The following is an 18,306-nucleotide window of genomic DNA, read 5'->3' on the forward strand; positions in this document are numbered from 1 at the left end:
GAGACACAGTTCCAGCAAAAACGCAGTTATACGGTAGACTTTAGACTGCGGTTATGGTAAAGTGTTTGTCAACAATTCGTATGTAAAATTCTTTTCCCTCTGTTTTTAATCTCCGTAGGACACCCTGCTCAGAACATCTGTGTGTGTTCATTATACAGAAACTCTGTAAGGATTTGTCAGTCTGTTGGCTGTCCTCTTTTGGTCCTGCGTGACTAAGGTTTACATCTATAGCCATGAAACAGGAAACCCCCTAGGTAAAAAGTGGGAAGGAAGAAATCTTCTGTCCTAAGGACAGTTGGTGTTTTATAAGATATTTTAATAATAAAGGTAGGTCAATCAGAATGGCACTCAAATGTAACATTTCTGTTGACATAGCAAAATATATATGCGTGTGTGTGTGTGTATACTTATTGTTTCCAACCAGAGCATTGTATCAGTAGCCATTCACTGAGCAATATAAATAGCAAGTAGGTTGGTATTAATCTTGACTTTTTGCAAGGAAATTTGTAAATCAGCCTAACCTGACAGCTGTGCAGAGGGATTCAACTTTCAAACTGTAAAAAACAATAATGCACCGGAGACTCAAGCTTCTTAAAAAGGTACAGCATAATCTCACTTCTTTACATTAATTTAAGCTAGTTCTACATTACAATATAAAAAGCAAGGTATTTCCCCCTCAAGATTGTATGGAGATCCTGTTTGTTATGGCGTGAAGGCAGTGAGTCATCTGCCCTGCTGTTCATGTGTGGACTTGTCCCTCCAGCTTGTGGAGAACTGTAGAAGAAAGTGACACTTCTCTGTGATGGTGCATCCTTTTTTTTTCCTAAGCAGAAGGAGCTTAGGAAAAGCAAGACTGACTGACCGACCCTTGGGGCTCCTTCTCTAACAAAGTGATTTCATTCCTGTTGCCTTGCTATGGTGAGCTTGTAATCCGGTTGTTGTAGGGGCTCGAGATCTTGCCCTTTCTGTGGCAAGGTCTTTGAAAATAGCTCACGACACTGAATATTTTTAAAGAGCAGCTTTAAGAATTAGTGAGGAAATGCTTTAGTGTACCTCAAAACTGGCAGACCCCAAGCTGGCAGCTTGTGAGTTGACTAAGTGCTTTGGCTGGGTAAACGTGGTGGGGCTTGATCTAAATGGGCAGTTATCCCTTGTATTTGTCAAACCGTATGTATTTTTCTTGGAGGATTTTGTTTATTTTATAGTCAAGAAGGAGGAGGAACGGAACAGCAGCGGTAAAAATTGTCCTGTCTTCATTCCACAAAATAGGACACCCCTGGGAAGCACTGGGAATGTAATTATTGCTGATCAGGTGAAGACAGAAAGAGTTCCTGTGCACGTAGAAGATGATGGAGTCCTGCATTTTGCCTAGTGCTTTTGTGGCGGTCCTTAAACAAACCTAAAATCTTGCCAGGCAAAGGTAGTTATATTGCATAATCATGTGTATAAAGTAGATACCTGTATATAAATACAGGCTTTGATGACATGCATGTGTATTTTGGTGGGAGGAGCATTATGAATGCAGCATTAGTTGGTTTAAAAAAAAAAAAAAAAGTAGGTGCCTCTGTAGTTAAGTTCTAATAGATGGTCAGTTATCTTATGAAAGAAACACAGATGAGCTTGTTAGAAGCACAGCTACGTTAATTGCAACATCAGTTTCCCCCATAAGGGTTACTTGGAATTTAAAGTTTAAAAGAGTGCATAGGTGGATGTCTTGAAATTTTGTATGCGGTTTCTTCATGTTAGTAAATGGCAGGGTTAACAAAAAGCGTGTTATCAGCAGTTAACTAATAAACTTGAACATTTTGAAAAAGGCCAGAAAGAAGGTCACTGAAATAATAGCATACCAAAACAATGCTTAATATTTATTTTTATTAGGAGCTGCCTTTTCAAAATTGCAAACGACCATTGCAGTTGGTACTGTTACGCAGCATAAATTGCTCCATCAGATGTAATGGTTATGAGAAAGCTTAGGAAGTCCTTTAAACTGCTGCTTGCTGGAGGATGGAGAGGGTAGAGTTACACCTTAACCCTGGGTATATAGAGTTATACCCTATACCCTTCCCTGGAGGGTCCAGGGAAGCTTCACTCAGTATGTGTTTTACTTCTGCTGCTGTACTTCCATCATCAGTTCAATCCAGTGCAGTTGCATCCATCACTGCTGGTGATGGGCTCCTGCTTCCTCCTGGTGCGGGAGAGAGGGGAGAAGCTTGCTTTTCCAGCCACTTCATTTTCCTGATCCAGCTCATTGTCACAGACAAACCGTAATGCCAGTACAAGGAGAGGGTGGGATCACTTCTTCGAGTGACAGTATTACTTTATGATGCAGAACAGCACAGTTCAGTTCTGTGTCAGTTTAATGCCTCCTAACCATCCAGTTCTGGCTGCTGTTGCATGGAGATCACTGAACTGCTGACGTAGTACAGGTAATATTATGTTATGAGTCTGTAAAAACTGCTACCGCTTTTAGGATGTGTACAGTTGATACATAAACTGTCTAGATAATGTGGCTGGTAGATTAGTGGTGGGAACCACCTAGTCTTACCAGCAGAGCTTAACCCCCATATTATAACACTTTCTTTTATTTTCTCTTCAAGTAAAAATCTTTTTACACCGTCTGGTTAGTGTAAAATGGCTTCCAGATGAATTGCAATAAACATACCTGTGCACAGCTTAAGCAAGGTAATGTCTTAGGAGCCTGACGTGCCTTCATGAGCAGGCAGCCACTCTGATCTAGATACAACTGCCCCTCTTGCTGCCCTGCCAGGCATTACTGCCTCTCTGTCAGAGGTCACCACTCTGTAGCAGTCAGCAAAAAGGAGTTGCCTAAGCCAGTGCAAGGCTGGTGTCGTAGCTTAAACTGTTTTTTTACCTGCAGTTTAACCTCAGGTGCCAGGCTTCCAACAGAGAGGAGCAAAGTATATAGTGAGGAAGGAGAGGAGGAGTTGTCTTAATACTGCTGTAATAAGATTTTTCTGGAGCTTGTATATCAAAGCCTTTAAAGAAAAACTGGACCCATAGAACCAAAAACTTGATCTTATGTTTTTGTTAAATTGCCCTGTGTTTCTGAGTCTGATTATTCCGTAGAATTAAGGAAATAAGAGAGAAGGCTTAGAGCTTTGCTCTGAAATGCTGTGCTTTCCTTACCTTTTCTTCCCCTCTAGGCATTTGGCAAGTCTCAGGACCAGAGACTTGTTTTGTACTCCATGCTGCAGTAACTATTGTAAATTCCAGAGCACTGAGTATCATCTTTTCAGTGCATACGGCAACGTGATGCTGATCACACTCCTGCCAAAAGTGTTTTCCCACCTGGGTTGCTGTTTTGGATGGGAGGGGTATATTAAGCTGATGAATCTGCTCAGGAAGTTACATTCCAAGTGTCAGAGATGCACACATCCTCGTGCTTTGGGCAAAGCTTTTATTCAGCAATGAAACATTGACTAAAATAGGCTCTTGACCAAACTGTAACGTCCTCCTTCCTGCTAAAGTGGGCTTTGAACAGAATGGGGCCTAAGTATAGTCTTGGATTTGGGCTCCAGAATGCCATGTGCTTCCTGGCCAGGCAAATTGGTAGCAGAAAGCAGATGAGCAAGAAAGCAAGCGCATGCATTTTTCCACTTTCATTTGTTGGTCCGTCTCTCTCCAAACATGAATCCATTGTGTATCTGCCTCTAATGGACTATATGAAAGACGGTTCGTGTTCTGGACATCTATTAATTAACTTGACCAGTTCTTATCTGCCATGGTAGAATGGATGGGCCAGATTTTCAGGTGCCTTTGGATCCATACTGGCAGCAACTAGGTACTTATCTCCTGCAAATAGAGAAAGAGATGACTATGTTAGTAGGAGGAGAAAAAGATTTGTTGAATTAGATATTAAAAAAAAAAAATTGTTTTCCTTTTAACCTTACAGCTGAGCAAGTAAGCTGGAACTTTTTTGGCACTTTTTTTTTTTTAAGGTATTTAGGCAGTTATTGGGCTTTAAGAAACTGGCCTCTGAAGCTAGCCTTAACCTAACATGATGGGGATCCTTGTCTGAATCACAATCAGCTATGTCCATGCAGATGAAAACTGGATATACAGACAATACCTGCCGTCATTTGAAGGCAGTCAGAAATGTACCTGAAAGCCAAGAGCGCCATTCTGGCTGCTAGCACAAGATTGGCTCAGAATTCCCACTGAATTTGCAGGATACTGGATTATTTCCTCCAAAGTGTGCTCTGAGCACGTTTTTGATGACCCCATGATCAGAGCAGACACAATGGAAGCAACCTAGACTGAAGGTGATGATAAGTTTTGTGGGTTTCTTGTTCTCTCCCTCCTCTCCCTCCCCATATGCTGTATGGGTGTCTCTACCTCTGTTTTCAACACTCCTTTCCATGGGGTGGTTATGTTGTTTGAGTATTGGGAATAGTGTGGCCTGGTCCCAAACTCAAACTGGAGCTTTTGAATGGAACAGTGTGTACAATCCTGTCACATTTCGTGCTGCTTTCCCTTCCCTTCCCCTCGTTTCCACTGGCGGACCCTTGTATGTAACAATCCATGGCTTAAATTTATTGCAGACCACTCCTTTACAGGTCAATTAATTCTTAATCTGTTCTTTTTTCCTCAGTCCGCATGGTGGTTTTAGCATGTGGCAGGCTCAATTCTGCTCTCAACTCAGGGCGCTTCAGTAGGAGCTGTGCATGCCTGTGCGCAAGCAGAATTGGGCCCCAAATCAAATCAAGGCAGCTACAAAGTATTGCAGTAAAGGTTCCAGAAGCTGTGCTGGGCATGAACATTAGCCAGCAGACCATAAACATGAAAAAGTATAAGCTGTTTGTTCACAGCAATTTAATTTGGGCCTATTTTTTAAAAACACAGGTGATCCAGTTAAACTGACTTTTCTTGTCCTAAAACACTGCATGTTTCACAAGAATGGATGAAGTTTCTTTTCTCTCTCTCTTTTCTCTCTCTCTTTTCTCTCTCTCTTTTCTCTCTCTCTTTTCTCTCTCTCTTTTCTCTCTCTCTTTTCTCTCTCTCTTTTCTCTCTCTCTTCTCTCTCTCTCTTCTCTCTCTCTCTCTCTCTCTCTCTCTTTTCTCTCTCTCTTTTCTCTCTCTCTTTTCTCTCTCTCTTTTCTCTCTCTCTTTTCTCTCTCTCTTTTCTCTGGGACTCCTTTGCTATTTTTGAAGGGAGAGGGTGGCTTTGGGACTCAGTGTTTTGAAATAGAAACTGAAACGTGAACTGAATTCTGTACAAATCCTGCTAGAACAGAATGGAGCAACAGGACTTGCCAAATGAATCGAAGTGGCTAGTATTATTTTTTAATTCCAGCTTACATTACACAATTTGTATTTTTTCTATACAAATTAGTTTAGCTAGTTGTGTAGTATGTGAGAAACTGGCTTGGCTGATTCAGAAGACACATGGGCTTGGATGGATGTACGGCAGGTCATCCGTTGCATGCCTCCGACTTTAAAACTGATAGCTGTAGTTGTGGGCTACGTGCCCTACGTTAAGAAAATCTATGTTAGGCTCTCCCTTAGAGCAAGAAAGCAGGGAGAGGATTCAGGAAACTGTCTGGGAGGTAGGAAATGTCTCTGCATGTTCTAGGGGGAAGGCTTGAAAGAAAGGCAGTCAGCTCCCCCGTCCTGTGACCAAAGACTGCCTCTGGATGCAGTGAAACATCCTAAAAAAAGTTAGAGAAATAGGTTTGAGTACTCTCCTCCCAGCTGGCATTTTGGGATTAATGCCTAACAAATTTATCTGCTTTTGTTTGATGGATGTTTCAATTTAGGTAGCTAAATGAAGATGTAAGATGCTAAATAAGGGGCCTGCCTGGCAGGTAATTGCACTCAAACTCAGCAGTTCCTGTTGGAGCTGAGAGTACTGTCAGCGCTTGCAAACATCGGTTGCACAAACACTGTGCTTCTTCCGTACCACATTAGCTAATATTTACAAAACATAAAGGTAGCAAACCCTGTAGTTCCCCAAGAAAGCCGACTTGATCCCGATTGGAAGGGCTCTTATGGTGGCTGCTGGAATGAGCAGCATGGCTGGAGCAAATCATTTCTGTTGGGGAAACCTGGGAGCTTACTGTGTACATTTGGCTAGAAGCAGTTGCTGGTTTTAGGTGCGAACAGGTATTTGAAATAGATAGTCAGGTGTCCTGGTTTCCATTGCCTGACTTTACATACTTGGATGGTAAACGGGTCCAAAATTTAGGTTTTTCTTTCCATTGCCAGATAATTTCAGGACACTGAATTTAAACAGTCTGGGCTGAATTTTGGGGGGAAGGAATAAGAAGGAGAAGGTGGGGGGGGAAGGAGTTTCTAAAGCTGTTCCATACTTTATCACCTCAAAATGGATGGCTTTCATGTTCTACTCAACTGCATCATCCTTTCTGGCACAAAGACAATCAACTTTGGGCTGTTCAATGGAAAAGGAAATAGAATGTAAATTAAATTATAAACAAGGCCCTATCTGTGCTGTGTGGCAAGCTAAATCTAAACTTTGAGATAAGGCTATCGGATATCTGCAACTCTCCGCTGTCCCATATCACCAGATTCTGTCACTGTTTGGGGGAAATACTGCCTAAGTGTTGCTGAAATTTTAATTCACATGACTGTAAGAGTATCCAGTGTAGTCTTGGAATAGACCGTATTTAATTACCGTCAGTGTATTTAATTCTTCCCCTAAATTTGTTTATATATACACCTACACTCAGTCTTTTCTATCCACCTCAAGTTATAAGTGAAGGAGTTTGAGACGTACAGCAAGACATTTCATGACACGTATTCTTAATTACTTCAGAGTGATTTATTTTCCTCTTTTCCTTGGTGTGTTTTTCCTTGGGGCCTGAACCAGTCTTTGGCTGGAACAGGCACCCTGCTGTCTACGGCAGGGACAAGAGGGCATCCCAGCCGTCTTGTCCTCCTACCAGTTTTGTCAACCTCTCCAACGTCCACAGCAGTAAAAGACGGCAATACCCACTGCCTCCTTCCCCCCCTTTCCAACAGGCTAGTTAGCTTTGCATATGCATGCTTAGGCTGCTGCCATTAGATCTTCCCTCTAAGATGGCCATGAAGCTTTGGTAGACACAGGTACTGAGAAGTATTAGGAAAAGCAAAAACAGAAGCAAGAAATGGCATTGAGCGTACATTTCTGGTACTTAATTTCCTAGTCAGAGCTTAAAACTTTCTGAGAACCAGAAAGTGGTTGTTCAGGTGCCCAAATGGAGATACAGTGGCCTTAACTTTGCTTAGGTTTTAAAACTGCTGTGTGCTTTGCTCTAGTTGCCATTGGTATATCATGCCTTTGATCCCAGGTGGAATTCCTACAGCATTTGTCTAGCTAGAGATGACCCTTAGTTAATTTGGCTACTTAGCATTTACTTTGCATTTGGATATAGAGATATAATAGGCAATAAAACTGCAATCACAGGTCTCCAATATTCCAGGTACTGTAGCCTCACACTTTCCATTTAAGTGCGTGCAGGAAAAGGCTATTTAATTCGGGCTATCTGCCATCGGAAGTCCTAGGACTCGCTGTGTGAAGGCAATGCATGCTTTTAATTTATCTAAAACAATTCAGCTTGACTTGCCTCTCCTTCAATTTGGTATCATGCACTGTTTAAACAAAAAAAAAATCTTGAACACATTTCTCCTCTCCTTTGACATATGCATAAAATAAGCAGATCTGAAGGGAGGTTTAAAATGGGCAGAAAAGGCTTGCTAGGCCTTGTACTGTGCTCTGTTTCCTTAGAGCTGTGCTGTGCTGAGCTGCAGCTCGACTCCTCTAGGCTTCTCTAAGCATTGTAGTCACCCCCCCCCCTTTTTTTTTTAAGATCCTTCCTGTTGGCAACTGTCCTGAGACACGATGTTCTTGCTTAGCATTTTGATGTGGGGAAACAGTTTGATAATTAAAGCCGGTTTCAAGCCATGAGCTGATTTGTAAGCAGTAACTTGCTCTGGGGTGTGTTGTCAGTTGATAAACGTGTAACTTGTGCGCACAGAGCCACACTGTACCTTGTGCCTTAATCAGCGTGTGTGTGCGCCGCATACACGCTCCCCAGAACCACTTTGTGGGGGAGACGAAATGAATCATTTTAAACCACCTTTTGGTGAATTGTTAATTTGTGGAAAATTATTTTTATCATCCTGTTCCCCTCTGCAAACCCAGTGCAAACCCACTGTCATTATGCAGTTTCTCCTTACTTGAACAAAGGCAGTTCTCTTCAGCCTGTGCTCTACAGTGCTCCACAAATTACCTACAAATACTGGAAAAGGCAGCAGATAAAGCAAATATATTGCAAAATTGCAAACCTATGTGAGCAGGTTTGGATTGGCTATATAGGAAGAAATCTAGCGCTCCACAGTTGGCAAAGATTGAAAAGCATTGCACTAATATACAGCTATTGGGATTTGATTGGGGACTGCATGTACCTACGTGTGTATATAAGGGTAACTTCAAGTGAGAATTAAAACTGCCTGATACCTGAATGGTCTGATCCTCCAGTGCCACTTTCTTATCTGATTTGGGCTCTCACTATTCTGAAGTAACAGACAAAATCTAATCTACCAAGCTGAGTGCCAGTAAAAGAGAGATTTGAGAGATCTAATTTAGGAGGACTAATAAATTGCATTGTGCGCATTTTAATGCGCAGAACAAGTGAGTGGAAGGCTGGATGCATGAAGTATTAATACCTTTAATAAAAACACCCCTGATTATTTTTTGTAAACTCTGCTTCCAAGTGTGTATAAATGTTTTCCATCACTTGTGTATTTTCCCAGCAGGCACTGCTGTTCATCTCCCTTTATTAGGTGGGCACTATATGATGCAACGCTTGTTGTACTACGTGATACCTCTCTTGTTGCTGCTCAAAAGCACTTAAGAGGTAAATGTTAAAAGATAATCAGTAGGTAACGGGTCTAAAAATGGAAAACATCTGAAGCAGAAATGCCTTTTTTTGTAGGTGTTAGAATTGTTCAGTTGTTTGACATTGACTTTAACATTTAAAGTACAGAAAATTCTATTCTTTCTATGTAAGTACAACCCGAAGGCTGCAACACAAAAATCTAGGTTGGAATCTCCATTTTTTTGCAGAGGAGAAAAAAAATCCATGCAAGGGTGAAAACTTACTGCAGAGGATTTCAACTATTTCCACCATGTTCAATTTCTGTTGCCTCAGATTCTTGCCAGGTCAGATGTTATTGGCTTTGGTCAAAGGACAGGGAATCCTGTATGTGTAAATGTGAGATGGTCACCATCCAGGAAAGAGGAATGGTATCGAGCCACCACTATGTTTGCTTGTGATACTTTGAGGGCTCCCTGTTTAGTTTATAAGTTCTAACTGAAATTTTCCAAGAAGCACATCTCCAAGTTTGCCTATTTCTGTTATATTATCTCCTAGACCTGGGGCCATGAAGTTGTTAAACCTTTCGTGGCTGCTGTTTAGGTAAGAGCAAATTAAGACGAGGGGTGGCTGAAGCCTAGGGAAACCCAGTCAAGCCAAGCCTGGCTGCAGGGAGGAGCACTGGGAAAAATCCAAAGAGCGAACAAAGTGGTCAGATGTCAGTCCTGCAAATCTTAGTACCAGAGAGCCTGAGGCTACAGTTCCCCGACAGCTAAAAGTGGCACCAGTGGGCGCTGCTGGAGTCCCACCTGCTTGAAGCCCTTGTTCACACAGTCCCGCCTGCTCACCTTGCCCATGTGTACCTCTGAGCGCCCCCGATGAGCCAGTTCAAGGAACCGAACTGGCTGGAAACCGACCACTTTCGGGTCTGTCTCCTTGCTGGGTTAGCCTGCAGGTGCATTAGCTACATGAAGGAGCTGGCCATGGAGTGAGAGGGGCCACCGTGCTGGTACGAGGCGGGGAGAGGGGACGTGTGTCAAGGATCGGGGGGACATCTCCTGGGTCACCCCTCGCATGCCTTGCTGGCAGCTTGCACTCGCGCGACTGAGCCAGGACTGTGGAAGTCAGACTGTAGCAAGAAACATCGATGTACCTCTGTGCGACAGGTCTTTGAGAACTTAAATCTAAACTTCTGAGGGATAGTAGAAATGTTTTTCCAAAGGTAATCACTACAACACAGTGAATGTGCATTTATATGTCTGCTTAGTTGGCCAAAATTTATATATTTGTGGTATTGTAGATATTTCCCTTTAACTTATGTTTGCTTAAAAAATGTAGGAATAGGTTCTGGTTTCATGCAAATATTCTGAAACACAAACAAGCGGCAAGGTTTGGAAGGTTGAAAGCCAAAGTTAAAGTGTGGAGTCCTGGCTCCGCAAGTGAGCCGAAGTGGCACAAAGTGAAAGTAAATCAAACGCAATATGAATGTTGCAGTGTATGTTTATATATAGTGAAATACACAACTGCTAAATATTATTCAGAGTGATAAAAAGCACAGAACGTTGATATGGTAGGTCATGTAATGGGCAGGTGAGGTTACCTTCTAACTGTCTTCCTTAGCGTAAGAGTTAGGAACAGCACCAGTCATTTCTATGGGGTATTCGCATGAAAACTTGTGGATGACTAATTTCATCTCAGCATTAACTCATTGAAAGCTGATCATTTTAAGATGCATGTTGCAGCCATTGCCTTCATAGGCGAGCAACGTCCTGTGTTTGGGTACTTACAAGGTACCCAGAGACCACTGGCTGCTAATAAGTCTGGCCAATTTCTGCACAGATTTAGTGAAGCAGATGCACAAAAATTGTCAGCACTGAACATGCATATGAGTATGAAACTTCTTGTTAATATGAAAGTAAGTGAAATGGGCTGTTGCACTGGTTGTAGGGCTATTGCATTTAATTCACTAAGAATCGCTTTGAAAGGGCACTTGCAGCTCTTTCCATTGTTAGTTACCTCGGATGCTTTGCTGCTGAAGTTTGTTTCAGAGGCCTGTATGAGATATTAGATTAAAAAATGTGATTTGGAACAAACCTCATATGAATCTTCACCTGCCGCACACCCTTAAAACTTAGGTTTTTGTTCTTAGTAAACAAAAATGTGCATCTACTATAGAATGCTGATGTTTGATTTATTTTTTTCTTGTATAATAAAAATCAAAGAGGTCTCCTGTAAAGGCGCTACTGAATTTTCTGTTTTTGACTCTGAGGCATTGAGCTGCAAGCAAATATTTCACACATCTCGTAGCAATCAGAACGTTCGAGTGCGGCACACTGGGTGCCTTGCCATGGTACAGTGCTTCAGCACTAAGAGGTTTTCTTCCCTTTTCACTAAAGTAAATTTGTTGTGTATTGAAACAGATTGTGCAGCTTGAGTATGAGCGAGAGCCTCTTTTGAAAATATATTATTTGAAGTATCTTTTGTAGAGTAAAAATATTGAAACTCTGACTGACATAAATATGGAGAAGATGGGATTTAAAACTTTAATGAAGGTTATTATCTTTCCTTGTATTTAATCTCTCTCCTAAGATATGCTAAGTTCTGTCAAGACCATTAATTAATTGTTTTATTTGGAACCATTTTGATATGACTGAATTGCCATGCTTTTATAAGATTGAAGTCTTATACATATAATCTCTTTAAAAGCCTTTGTAAACAAATGTATTCTGGTACAGAATGATCTTTGCTAGCTTGCAGAAAGCATTGTAGAGCTGTACCTATAACGTTCCTGATACGTCTTCTAAGGAAAAGTGTTAGCTTAAAGAAGAGTGAGGCATATATGCTTGAGCACTTTATCTAGACAGACCGGGATATATCATTACATGCATACCTGCGTTGTAGGTATGCACATGCTGTTCAAGAGTATACAAAATAATATGAAAACATTTCATGTTCCGTACCATTACAGGTTTTTCCATCGAAACTCTGTCACTACTCAGAGTGTGGCTGTGCATAAAACAAAGAGCTGTAGCCACTAAAAAGGTCTTGACTTGCCATATCAAGCTGTGGTGATTCGGGGTAAGAAGGAGCTGATGGTGCAGTCGTAAGGCAGGCAGAGTTCCTATTTGTGATTTTAACCTTTGTGACAGGTGAATCCGGAAGTCATGATGGGGAAGTTTGTACTGCTGGTCTGCATTTTTTAAAAACATAAAAATAATGATAAGAATGTAAATAATCATGCTGTCTGTATTCATCACGATTCCTGCATGTCATGAAGGCACCTGAGCTGCTGTATTTGCTGATTCTTGGTGACTAAACCTCTAATGGTCCCTGTACGCAGGTATTTGCATTTCATAAATAAAACTGTGAACAGTCTTCCTGTAAGAACAAGATCATGTTATGACTACAGTTAACTTCTCTATTGTATGCTGAATTTCAGAACCAGTAGGGAGGCAATATGAACTTTTTTTAGAGAGAAAAAACAAACATTACTTACTTCAGGGGTCTCTGACCTAGAGTTATGGGCTCAGCCCAAAACTCTTTGATTCAAAATGCACTTTGAGAACACTGGGTTCCAGAAGTGAATTTTTGGTTAGAGACTCCTCTCTGACTTTATCCTGTGAACATGATTAGTTCAGATTGCATGGTCACTTGGCAACAATGAACAATTAGTAACTGCTCTATACTTAACCCTTGGTGTATTAGCTTCATTTCATTGCACAGTACCAGGACTGAGATGTGTTAAATTTGGGAAAAAACGTGAAAGAGGGGAGAAGGAATTCAAATTGCTTTGGTAACTGTTCTATTTGTGACAACATTGCCTCTTCAAGATTTATTTCCAATTCTTTTGTTCACGTTACCTGTAATAGTTTTTAATTATTTGAAGCAGAGATTTTATTTGTATTAAAAATTCTGTGTGCTTTAAATGTGAGGAAGGACAGAGTTGAGCCTTACAATAGGTTCTGAGGCCGCCTGTTTTTTGCATTGAATTGATTAAAGCACAAAGATGGTGAATTTTTTATTTTGGTATCTGTTTCAAATGTATCTGTTGTTCTCACTAGTGCAGCTCCTAACGATTTCGTTTTCAATGTGTTCGACCTACAGATGTCCTTTTCTTTTCAGAACACCATGAAGAATTAGTAGATTTCGCAGTTGATTTGAGAGTATTTCAGCCTCCTGTTTACACAGCTAGTTTAGTAGACTAATTTGGGACATTTGAAATACAGACAGATATTTAGCCATGCAAGCATTTCTAGTATTGAAAGCATCTTGCAGAAAGCCTGGTTTAGGCCTTCTGGTGAGGCAGGTGTTCTTACACGCCCATATGTGTGTCAGTGATGCACTGTGGGGCGACAGGTATGTTGGACCTTGGGTGGTGAAGCGATACGGAGTAGACCGTTCCCACTCAAGCCCAGCCAATCTCTGCTGGAGCCAGCACAAAGGGAAATTCAGCACAGGCTGTATGATGGTTCGGACGTTCTGTTGCTCTTTGCCTGTTTACTAGCCTTCCAAGTCCTGGCTGCCCAACAGCTGAAGACATTGCAGCTCAAAGAAGACACGTAATGTGGCCAAGGCAGCTCCATGTCGTGACGGGGCAATTTAGGAGTGTTAAGGATGTGAACACGACAGAGCTATTTTAGGACAGATGGGACAACAAACTCTGGTGGTAAGAGTTGCTCCTTCCTGTTTACAGCTAGCCTTGGGTCAACAAGCAAATAGGTGCAAGTGCGAAAGTCGCTCTTCTAACTTGGGAAAGCTGTGGACTGAGAGCTTAAGGATGTGCAAGATGAACACCATCATGATTTGCCTTGTGTCTAGTGAGTCTTTCTTATGCTCCTGCCCATGATGGTAGAGAAAATGGATGAGCATTGCCATTTTGATGCTAAAAACCCTTTCTACAAGTCATCTCTGGCAGTCAACCGCAGAATGTCAACTGCTGGAACTGTGGTTTATGGCGTTGGGAGCAGCTCAGAGGAAACGCTTACCCCTTGCTACCTATCACGAACGCATGGAAGGCTGTCAGCAGCGTTGTCGGCGTGGCTTTCCCCAGCCCGGGTGGCATGACTGACAAGCACGCGTTCCCAGCGCAATTGCCAGGGTTTCATATGAACAGGACAGGATTTTTCTCTGTCACCCTGTCAGCTGTCATGAACGTCTGTGGCCATTTAATTTCGCTTACGCCTGGCTGAGGCATGCCACACCAAGGACTAAGCAACTTGCTGTGGATGTACACTTGCGGAAGGAAACCTTTGCATCTCTGGCTGGCCTCGTGCAAATCAAGGGGTTAAACGATGGATGCCGTTCTCTCCCCCAGATACTTGATAAGCTCTCTGGATTTATAACTTGTATGCTTTAGGAAACATGGCTGCCATCAAAAAACTGTGCAAATATGGCCTGAGGAGCTTCACAACTGTGTGCTTTTTGACTAGCTGATGGCTATTTCTAGCTTCTGTGTTGGATCTATTTTAAAAGCTATGGAGAGCCCCTGTGGAAAAACTATAGGTGGATCAGGTCGCTTCGCAAAGCCAGCACTGTATTGGATCAGACTGGCACAGTTTAAGTCACCAGTTCTTTGTTGATAGGTGAGTGGGAGCAACCTTGCGAGTTGAATGCTACAGCTTTACAAACAAACAAACAAACAACATTCCTATGACCATGTAAACCCTTCATTGGAAGGGACCTCTGAGAGTCTCGAGTCCAGTCTCTTGCTTCTAGTGGGACTGTTGCTGATGATCGTTTGAGTCAGCCATGGCTTTGTCTAGCTAAATCTTGACAAATATCTATGGGCAGAACTTATATAGCCTTTCTAGGCAACTTGTTCCAGTGCTGCACTGCCACCTGAGCAAAAACCTGTTTCCTAATATCCAGCTTGAACCTCCCAATTCACAGTCATTGCCTCTTGTAGCATTGGTTGGCCCTGCTGAGAAGTACTTTGCTCCCATTGTATCTGTCCATTAATTAGTTGTAGGAATTTCTTGGAATTATTGTAGTTTCCTTAGAATTAAGACTATCCAATGTGAATAATGTGCTTTATTTTTTTTCCCTCTGAGTCTTAATGTTCCACTTCTTGGTGTGCTAAAATGGAGTTTTGCACCTATGATTTCATGCATCTGGGGGAGCTTTTCGACAACTCTTTATAATAGATTCATTTAATGCAATTTTGAAATTGGTTAGGGTCACAGATCTTGATTTATTTTTGCATGACAGCATTTTTGGAGAAGTGATGATCTGCAGTTCCTCTGGCTAGCACTGCTCCTGTCTCTTCATAGTCAAGCGTTAGAGCGGATTGGAGTCTCTAGACTAGAGTACGTGGTCTTCAAATGAGCTTTTGGTGGATGTCCTGGTACTACAGAGGAAATTCCTAACAATACTGTGTTGCTGCTTTGCTCTGTAACCTATACCATGAGGCAAAAGGCCCCTGAGGCAGGTTTTGGCTTCCCAGCAGAATCAGCTGGGAAGTCGGGGGTTAATGATAACAAAAAGACCCCATGCACAGCCCGCTGATCCCTCAAAACTGTGTGGTTCAGGATACATTTTGCTATCCCTTTTGCAATACGTGACAAGTAACGCCTGTCGCTGCTCTCATGGATTCAAAATCAGCTTAAGGTAATTCCAGCTGGTGGCCATTACACTAGTTGTCAACAAGCCCCTTTCTCATGTATGTGAAAGTGATGAAGCACCCAGTGCTTCTGGACATAGCCACTTCTGAGGAATGTTTACCAAGTTGTTGGTGTTAATAATTCATTTTTATTAAACATCAGAATAGCTGTAATACAGATTTATAGGGCCATATTGTGAGCTCACTTATGTGGAAGCATTGAAGTGCAGAACATCTGAAATAGCTTTATCTTTTGGCAGACAAGAAAATGCAGCGAATGCGAGCCAGGTCACACATGGTCCCCTCTGCCTGTCTCGGGCACCGGTGCAGAGCCGTACCCGAAGCGGCGAGCCGCCGTCGGCTGCGCTGTGCCCGAGGGCCTTGCTCCTGCGGCAGGGTTTGGGGATGGCGACTTTTGCGGGCTTTTTTTGGCTCCTTGCCTTCTCTGAAAAAATCAGCTAGTAGCAGCAGCGAGGGAATTTCTGCGCGCCGGCATGAGGTGAGAAAAGCGTGCGCTCTTGTAGATAGGGCTGCGGAGGCCCGGCATCGTGCCGTGCGCGAGGGGCGGTCGGATCGCAGAGCATCCCGTGCTCGCGGTCCGTTACCCGTCGCTCTGCCACCGGGGGGTTTCTCGCTTGTCTGCGAGGTGGAAGGTAAGGCGTGCGCTGCAGACCGCAACGCCGTTCGGGCCGTGCTTGCCCGTGCGATTGCCTTTCCCTCTCCGGTGGTTGTAGAGAGCTGAGGAGAGAAGGCCGGCAGTTCCCTGCGGTGAGAGGGAAATTACGGCCGGCAGATTCTCTACGTGACGATTTATCTGCTGCGAGGTTCGAGTCCCTTGTTCCTGTTGCCGTGAGCTGTTAAGATAACATGCCTGAAATGTTTGCTGGCATTCTTGCATCTTTTTCCAGGACTTGCAAACTGAAAAACGTGGGGGGCACGTTCGCTCTGGTGTCCGCGGCGGTCTGCGTTCTTTTCTGTGTTCGCAATCCATGCCGTTGATGGTGCTGCTGTGTGAACTGGCCACAGCAACGTACCTGTACTTCTGTAAAGGTGTATCTGCTCATGCTTCGAGATCTTCCATAGTTTCATAGATACTGAGTAAAGGAATGGCAGAGTCCCGCTGTAAAGAGGGTGAAGGTTGAACAGGCCTTTGTGTATTTATTACAGTTAGTGCTATTAATTATTAGTGCTGAGAATAATTTAAAGCAATTTTGTTATTATCTAGCTTTTCTAAATTCTTTGTATTGATGAATCAAAACAGTCTTACTCGCTTCAGTCACGTTTCTTCATGGCACTCGTGTGAAGTACTGCTTCACTTGCCTTGCCCATAACATAAAAGCATTAATGCTTTAGAGGGACACACAGCTGTTTTCCACTGGAACTTGGTAATATTCCTGTTAGTTCCCCAGCTGATGGTAATGAAGTTTACTAAAACCTCGTTTTGTCCCCTGTGCTAAGCAGACTTTCTTCAGGCATGAGCAGAGGGCAGATAGATAGAGGATGCTGTCTGGCTTTATTAACGCTTCTCAGCACGAATATTAGAAGCACCTCAGATCAACAGATTAGCGGTTCCGTATATTCCTTATAGTGTTTTTAATTACTGCAAGCGTATCAGTCATTGCATGTCAATGTATTTAACTTTCTATTTCACCACTTAGGATCTATTCTCCTCCTCTTCCTTGCCACATCCTCCGTTATCTTCGGTCTCCACTTGCTCTGTCAGCTGTCTAAATAGAGCCGCGTCCAAGTTGTGCTGAGTGACGCAGACGATTGCGTGCGTGTTTGGAGGCCATTTAAAAACCAAAAAGATTAATTGAAATTAGTCCCTGAAGCAAAACTTTTTTTTTTTTTAAACACAAAAACAGCCAGGTAGCTGTTAGAGGCTTCAGATACAGAAAAAGAAATTTACCTGTTTTACCTGTTTTCGTGATTAATACCAGTAAGTCCCTAATGCTGGTACTTCACCTTTTGGATCTGTTCTAAAGATCACAATGTCCCAGTTTAAGTCAGCAAGCCAAGCGTCACTTTGCAGTCTGATGGGGCTACTCATGTGAATGCTTAGCCCAGACTTCGTTGTTGTCGCTGGTTTAAAAATAGATTATTAATTTAGAGCTTTGTATTTAAAAACAAACCCCAGCCCTAAACAAAGAATGTCAGCAATTTTTCCGGAGACTCGCATTTTCAGCAATATTCTCTTTTTTTTCCTAAGTGGCTTAAAGAAAGAATTAACAATCTTACAGAAACTCTCTTTGAATTCATACCTAATATACTGCTGACTTATAGGCAGTCACAGCAGAACTGAGTGTGTAGTCATAGCATTACAGTACTTTCTTTTAATTAGATTTTATTTTGCTTTGGGTTTTTTTTTCCCCATTGATTCTCAGGCTGTTTTCACATTACACTAATCCTTCCAATTACATATCTATAATTTGTCATTCCGTGTATATTAAATTATCTTAAGCTGCATTTCAGATACTGATTCTGAACTGATTGCTCAAAAGGAAAAATAAGTTTGGTCTTGACCAGAAAAGCATGTAATTTCCTGCAAAGTTTTTTTTGCGGGAATAGACTGTTTGAGAATATTAGAATTTAGAATATATTTAGACTATTTTGCAGGAACAGAATATGTTTGCAAGAACAGAATATTACAGATGTTGCTCATGTTATTTTGTAGCTATTTCATTGTAAAAATGAAGGGTAGTTTCCTGTGGATTCCTGTTCAGTATTATGAATAAAGGAAGGAGGGATTCTCTTTTGGTTTTGGTTGTAGAAATATACTCACAGAACGTTCTTGTGTTTGTCGCAGCCTTGTTTCGGATAGATGAAATTAACTGTTTCATAGACTGTTCTGTCTCTTGCCAGCTTCTTTCTCAG

General features: G+C 42.2%; 1 protein-coding gene across 4 annotated transcripts in view; it reads left to right on the forward strand.

Moving 5' to 3' along the window:
- Positions 1 to 18,306, forward strand: part of MXD4 (MAX dimerization protein 4) — a 40,403-nt gene that overhangs the window by 14,149 nt on the left and 7,948 nt on the right. The gene's annotated exons all lie outside the window — the stretch shown is intronic.

Source organism: Struthio camelus, chromosome 4 (genome assembly GCF_040807025.1).
Source record: "Struthio camelus isolate bStrCam1 chromosome 4, bStrCam1.hap1, whole genome shotgun sequence".
Classification (NCBI taxonomy): Eukaryota; Metazoa; Chordata; class Aves; order Struthioniformes; family Struthionidae; genus Struthio; species Struthio camelus.